Below are 7,480 nucleotides of genomic sequence, written 5' to 3'. Positions count from 1 at the left end.
ATCGCTCAATTTTGAGGTCCGAGCTAGGAGTTAGTCCCAAATTACAATTTTGAGCCAAGATGAGAAGGACACAGACGCGAAAAATTGGGCTGCAAGGAATTTAGCTTCAGAGCTCACGAACCCCTTAGAAATGGTAAAAAAACATGTCAGGCTTTGGAATCGCTCAATTCTAATGTCCGAGATAGGAGTTAGGTCGAAATAACGATGTAGGGCCAAGATAAGCATGATACAGACACGAAAAATCGGACTTCAATGAATTCAGCTTTTGAGCTCTCGGACCCCTTAGAAATGGTAAAAAAACCAATTCAGACTTTAGAATCGCTCAAATCTGATGTCCGAGATAGGAGTTAGGTCGAAATTACGATGTTGGGCGAAGATGAGAATGAAACAGACACGAAAAAACGAACTTCAACGAATTCAACTTTTGCGCTCATGAACCCCTTACAATTGATAAAAAATCATGTCAGTCTTTATAATCATTCAATTCAGATGTCCGAGCTAGAAGTTAGGCCCAAATTATGACTTTGGGCACGGATGAGTTTTAAACTAACGCTAAAAATCTGACTACAAGGAGCTCAGCTTCTGAGCTCACGAACCCCTTAGAAATGGAAAAAAAACATGTCATGCTTTGGAATCGCGCAATTCTGATTTCCGATTGGAGTTAGGCCCAAATTACGATATTGGGCCAAGATGAGCAGGTAAAAGACAAGAAAAATCGACTTCAACGAATTCAGCTTCAAAGATCACCAACCCTTTAGAAATGTTAAAAAAAACAATTCAAGCATTTGAATCACTCAATTCTGATGTCCGAGTTAAGAGTTAGGCCCAATTTACGATTTTTGGCCAAGATGAGCAAGACGGACGCGAAAAATCGGACTTCAACGGATTTAGCTTCTCAGCTCACGAACCCCTTAGGAATAGTACAAAAACATTTCATGCTTTTGAATCGCTCAATTTTGAGGTCCGAGCTAGGAGTCAGTCCCAAATTACAATTTTGAGCCAAGATGAGATGGACACAGACGCAAAAAATCTGACTGCAAGGAATTCAGCTTCTGAGCTTACGAACCCCTCAGAAATGGGAAAAAAACATCTCAGGCTTTGGAATCGCTGAATTCTGATGTCCGAGATAGGAGTTAGACCCAAATTACGATGTTGGGCCAAGATGAGTAGGAAACAGACACGAAAAATCAGACTTAAACAAATTCAGCTTCAGAGCTCACGAACCCCTTAGAAATGGTTAAAAAAACACGTCATGCTTTGGAATCGCTCAATTCTAATGTCCGAGATAGGAGTTAGGTCGAAATTACGATGTTGGGCCAAGATGACCATGAAACATGCACGAAAAATCTTACTTGAACGAATTTAGCTTCTGAGCTCACGAACCCCTTAGAAATGGTAAAAAACCAATTCAGGCTTTTGAATCGCTCAATTCTGATGTGCGAGCTAGGACTTAGGCCCAAATTACGATTTTGGGCACAGATGAACAGTAAGCAGACACAAAAAATCTGACTGCAAGGAATTCAGCTTCTGAGCTCACGAAACCCTTAGAAATGGTAAAAAAACATGTCAGGCATTGGAATCGCTCAATTTTGATGTCCGAGATAGGAGTTAGGCCCAAATTACGATGTTGGGCAAATATGAGCGGGAAACAGACAAGAAAAATCGGACTTAAACGAATTAAGCTTCAGAATTCACGAACCCTATAAAAATGGTAGAAAAACAATTCAGGCTTTTGAATCGCTCAATTATGATGTCCGAGCTAGGAGTTAGGCCCAAAGTACGATTTTGGGCCAAGATGAGCAAGAAACGGACGCGAAAATTCGGACTTCAACGAATTTAGCTTTTCAGCTCACGAACCCTTAGAAATGGTAAAAAATATTTAAGGCTTTTGAATCGCTCAATTTTGAGGTCCGAACTAGGAGTTAGTCCCAAATTACAATTTTGAGCCAAGATGAGAAGGAAACAGACGCGAAAAATTGGGCAGCAAGGAATTCAGCTTCTGAGCTCACGAACCCCTTAGAAATGGTAAAAAACATGTCAGGCTTTGGAATCGCTCAATTATGATGTCCGAGATAAGAGTTAGGTCGAAATTACGATGTTGGGCCATGATGAGCATGAAACAGACAAGAGAAATCCGACTTCAACGAATTCAACTTTTGAGATCACGAACCCCTTACAATTGATAAAAAATCATGTTAGTCTTTGGAATTGTTCAATTTTGATGTCCGAGCTAGGAGGTAGGCCCAAACTACGATTTTGAGCACAAATGAGCTGTAAACAGACGCAAAAAATCTGACTGCAAGGAATTCAACTTTTGAGCTCACGAACCCCTCAGAAATGGGAAAAAAATATGTAAGGCTTTCGAATCGCTCAATTTTGATGTCTGAGATAGGAGTTAGGCCCAAATTACGATGTTGGGCCAAGATGAGCAGGAAACAGACACAAAAAATCGGACTTAAACGAATTTAGCTTCAGAGTTCACGAACCCCTTAGAAATGGTTAAAAAACAATTCAGGTTTTTGAATCGCTCAATTATTATGTCCGAGCTAGGAGTTAGGCCCAAATTACGATTTTGGGCCAAGATGAGCAAGAAACGGACGCGAAAAATCGGACTTCAACGAATTTAGCTTCTCAACTCACGAACCCCTTAGAAATGGTAAAAAAAATTTCAGGCTTTTGAATCGCTCAATTTTGAGGTCTGAGCTAGGAGTTAGTCCCAAATTACAATTTTGAGCCAAGATGAGAAGGACACAGACGCGAAAAATTGGGCTGCATGGAATTCAGCTTTTGAGCTCACGTACCCCTTAGAAATGGTAAAAAAACATGTCAGGCTTTGGAATCGCTCAATTCTGATGTCCGAGATAGGAGTTAGCTCGAAATTACAATGTTGGGCCAAGATGAGCATGAAACAGACACGAAAAATCGGACTTTAATGAATTCAGCTTCTGAGCTCACGAACCCCTTAGAAATGGTAAAAAAACATGTCAGGCTTTGCGCACTAGTAGAAAAAACCTCAAATGCTCTGGTTGTTTAGGCCCCAAATGCTCCGTATTTAACGCGTACCAAACGTCATACAAGCATTTGAGCATTTTACAAATGCTCCGGTTTACAACAGGAAATGCTCCGGTTTTTCCTTAACAACCGGCGCATTTGAGCTTTTCTTATGAAAAAAAATTCAGACCTGCTACCCCTGCTGGCCAGCAGCATGAGTAACAGGTCTGCAAAACACGAGAAAACGAAATAAAAATTCCATCTTATAACAGGAGCCAAAAAATCACAACTGAATACATGAGCAGCCAAGGAATGTATCAACTGTAACAAAATCAAATACAACTAAACAACAGAACTTCCTTATGAGAAAACTAATGTTCCATTGCTAGTGTACGTTTATCACTAATGCGTACATGGTTATGACTTGTGATAAGGAAACCATAAACAGGACAGGGTCTTCAGTTCTCTTGTTTCACTGGAGAAACTGACATGTGTTTATGATCCAGAGTCTGTAACACATCAGTCTACACTCTTCTCCTCCTCAGGATCAATTACATCAAAAGCAAGGGATTCTGACAGAACTTGCTGAGCTTCGGAGAGCGCAGATTCCTTCTTGTTAGCAGCATATAGTATCTTCTTGATCGCAACAGCCATCTGTAGTGGGTAACAACAGCAGTCATGTTACTGTCAATTCAAAATCACAAAATTTTTACATAGATCCCCAATCTTGTGAACCTTACACATACAAATTCTTATATACGATGCACCACACCATTAGTTAGTGCAACATGAGTCACTAATTAAGATAAACAAGGTTACTGTCTATGCATATATAGGTTAGTAATGAGGCCACATTTATGCATTAAAATAACATAAACAAAACATAACTTTCCATCATGAATATAAAAAAAAAACCCCAAAAAATTCATAGATTATGAAAAAAAATCAGATGTCATCAACCACACAATTAAACTAATGAGAAAAACATAACTCTTTAATGGCTTCCTAAATTTTGTAAACACAAAGATCTTACATTTATACAATGGACTACAATTTGAAGGCTTGTATAATTTGTCAGATGATGCAACCATCGCAGCTACAAGTAAAGGGAGTTGGCAAACATAATACCTCGACGGAGGCTGACACTTGCCTCTACAAACATGTTCTCCAGATTGGCCTCTCCTACTGCACTAGCAGCAGCTTTCAACTGCCAAAGGCACACGTATATGAGAATTTTATGTAATGTAAGCATTTATCACAAGAAATGAACGAAAAACCAGATGGTTCAACCACATGATTCAAATAAGGGAAAACTTGTAATCTAAAGCTTATAATTCTCACTACAAGAAGTTTTTGGATTAACACGAACATTCAATGATGTGTTTACTAACAAAAGTAGAGTTTGCTATGTCAGACAGGTCAATTCAACCTCAGCCACTTTTACTACGTCCCAAGACATCCAAAACCAACAAATCCTGCAGATAGAAACTTCGACAGAAGCAGCAGATGGCAGAAGTCCCCCTACTTCAGTGGCATGAAAAATAGAAGCATCAACTTCAACAACCTTTACCAAAGACGGTCAACAAAGATCCAATGGATGATAAAATATCAAAAGGCATCAGATATCATCATGAAAAGCAACTCAGTGCGAAATTGGCTAGTAGATACAAACCTAACCTTTGACCAACAGTATATCACATTCATCATGTACGATCTCGCAGTTGACTCAACATATTCTTCAACATTTACGTCCAGCCCACAGTCATGTTGTATCTGCAATATGAACATATTGTTAGACTCTAGCAGCTGAAACTTAGGATAATAAAGGGAATAAAGGATGGAGAAGGAGAGAACCTGTGCTATTCTTCGTGCACTGTCTTGAAGTTGCTGTAAGGGTTTTGCAAGTCCCGCTCGCAGATGAATCTGCTCATTTGACTTATCTCGGGGGATAAAGCAACTTGCAAGGGCGACAACTTGATGATGATCCAGATCATTATATGTACCTGAATGTCAGCACCATTGAGCTCAGAAAACATTTCTTCCCAATTACCCAATTAGAATCTTAAGAGAAAACAGCAGGAAGAATAAAAAACATGGCCGAAGATGACGAAGAAGATGAAGATGTTAAGATAGAGAAGTTCTTTGCTCTTATTAGAAGTGCAAAGGACATCAGTGATCAGCTCTTTGATGCAGAGGGATCGAAACATCGAGTTAAAAAGGCGGTCACAACAGAGAAGAAGAAATCAGAGGTTGCTGTTAAAACTGTTAAGAATGATAACAATTTTACAGAAGTTGATGTTAAACAGGTTGTGGCTGCTGATTCTACTGTTGCTGATTCTGCAAAGATTAGCAGATCATCCCCAGAAGAAAACAGTAATAAGGCAGCAGCAGATTATAATAGTAATAATAACAATAGTAATTAAAGGGGGTAGTATTTTCTTGGATCTTAATCTTTCCATGTAATAATGATGTAGTATAGTAGTACTATTTCTATCTATATTTGGAATGTAAGTTCTAATAATGGTAATTCTTTTCTTTGTGTTATTACATTTTTGTTACAAGTACTATAGTTTATAGGCTAGTAGAATAGCCCATCTCCATGTAAATCTGGAAGAGTGAGGCTGTGATTTCATTTCAGATCTGATTGAAAATCAATGCTTAACTTATGATTAGCATTTAAGTACCTGTTAATACTTTATTATGACTATCAAGGTTATCTGTAGGCTACTAAGCTCAATTTGTTATAGCCACATGTTTGTTATGGTGAATTTTTTTGAAGCTTATGTAATGTAATTATCTTATCTTATCTAAGAAATTGCCTTAAAAAATGAAGGAAATATGAAAGAGATGATGATATGATATTACAATTTGTTTGATATCTTCACCAGAGAAAAGAAAGAAAGAGAGAAAAAGGAAACACATTGCAGTTTCATTACAGACATGGCACTAATATTCTTATATAGGCTCAGATAGGTGTCATTTTAGCTATTAATAGATACAAGTTACTAACCCCATTTGACAACCAGATACCAACCACCTAACTCAAAGACCAAGGTTCAAAGGAATGAATTATTACAAAAGGCAAAGACTATATACTTTTTTTGAGTATGCTAAACATCAAACCCCCGTTTGTTACAAAAAGAAAGGGTAAAGAGAGTGGGACGGGACCTACACGAGTTTATTTGAACGTACAAAGTGTAACTTTATAAAGAGTCGTTTGGTTCAAGTACTTGGAATGGATTTAGGTGTGAATTTGCAATCCATTATTTTTTTTTACATGTTTGTTTCATTCAAAAGTATGGATTTAGAATCCATTTGTAAAGGGGAGGTATGGGGATAACATTTTTCTTACTGGGGTGGTGGGTACGAGATTACATGGGTCAAGGAGGACAAGAAACCTATGGATAGGAGGTTCGATGCCCAATTTACTTTAACCGAACAATTTTTTATATCATGAATGGTATCACATTCATTCCATTCCAAAACCTTCAACCAAACACCCCATATGAAGCTCTATGTAAAAACTCCATGGAAAAGTTCCACTCACTTGAGGAAAATTATTCATGTCATCATCTAACCAAGTTTAGAGTTTTTCACCTTTTGAGATTTTTAAGTTCCTACGCCTTATGATGTTAAGAAAACAAGTACAAGATTTATTAGAATAGTCGTGGCCACAGCTCATTTTAACAAAATTAGAAAAAAGATAGTTAGACACGGTTTTGCAATGGGGAAAGGTTTACAATTAGTCAGAGAAATTACACCAGTCCGCTTGACCCTAATACTATCCATCCATCCAGGATGGGGAAAGAAATAAGATCTACTCAGCCTTGCCCATGAGGTACCAACAAGGCTATTTTAAGTTAATCAGCATTGATCCGACCATTTGCATTTTTTGGTGCAAATGAGCGACTAAACGCAGTTTCATAGACGGAATTCGATCCCAAGTCTCGGATACCACCCCTATAAGAGTTTACCAACTAAGCTGAATGACATCCACGCAAAGACCATATGCTATTTCATAGATGTAAATGATTTAATCAACTATGTCAGTTATTCATTGTAAATCCAATATTCATAATATTATCCCAAAAGATGTTAAAGCCTTAATGCCAAAAGATGGGGATGGCGGTTGAACCAAGAATGGATCACATACAAGGCATCTAAGATGTTCTTCGTCTATTCATTTCTATTCAACGTTAAAAGCTCCAGCAAACCATTTTTTTTTACCCTTTTTAACTTCTGCTATCTAAGTCATCTTTGGTATCCTTGAACTTTTTTAAAGTCCTCATAGTCTTAATAGTCTACTTTTCTTTTTTACCTCTGCATCTGTCATCATTTTCTTGACCTTAATATTATGAACAATAATTAAAATGGCTTTTGAAGAAGGGATGATTTTCCTAACTGTATTAACAAATCACAATATTAAAGGTGAAGCTTAAACCATTATGTAGAGCAAGAAATAATACCTTCAATCTACTAATTTGTTTTC

At 37.7% G+C, this 7,480-nt stretch overlaps 1 long non-coding RNA gene across 1 annotated transcript; it reads right to left on the bottom strand.

The window, feature by feature from the left end:
* Window positions 1-3,976: 3,976 nt before the first annotated feature.
* LOC130592095 (uncharacterized) lies at window positions 3,977-4,989 on the bottom strand. The gene is made up of 2 exons (XR_008970267.1): window positions 4,846-4,989; window positions 3,977-4,764 (listed from the first exon to the last, which is right to left on the bottom strand). It is a non-coding gene; the product is annotated as an uncharacterized LOC130592095 (long non-coding RNA).
* Between the last annotated feature and the right edge of the window lie 2,491 nt (window positions 4,990-7,480).

The sequence above is a fragment of the Beta vulgaris genome, chromosome 1 (genome assembly GCF_026745355.1).
Source record: "Beta vulgaris subsp. vulgaris cultivar EL10 chromosome 1, EL10.2, whole genome shotgun sequence".
Lineage (NCBI taxonomy): Eukaryota > Viridiplantae > Streptophyta > Magnoliopsida > Caryophyllales > Amaranthaceae > Beta > Beta vulgaris.
The sequence above is the reverse complement of the archived record's forward strand: the minus strand, read 5'-3'. Positions and strand labels throughout refer to the sequence as shown.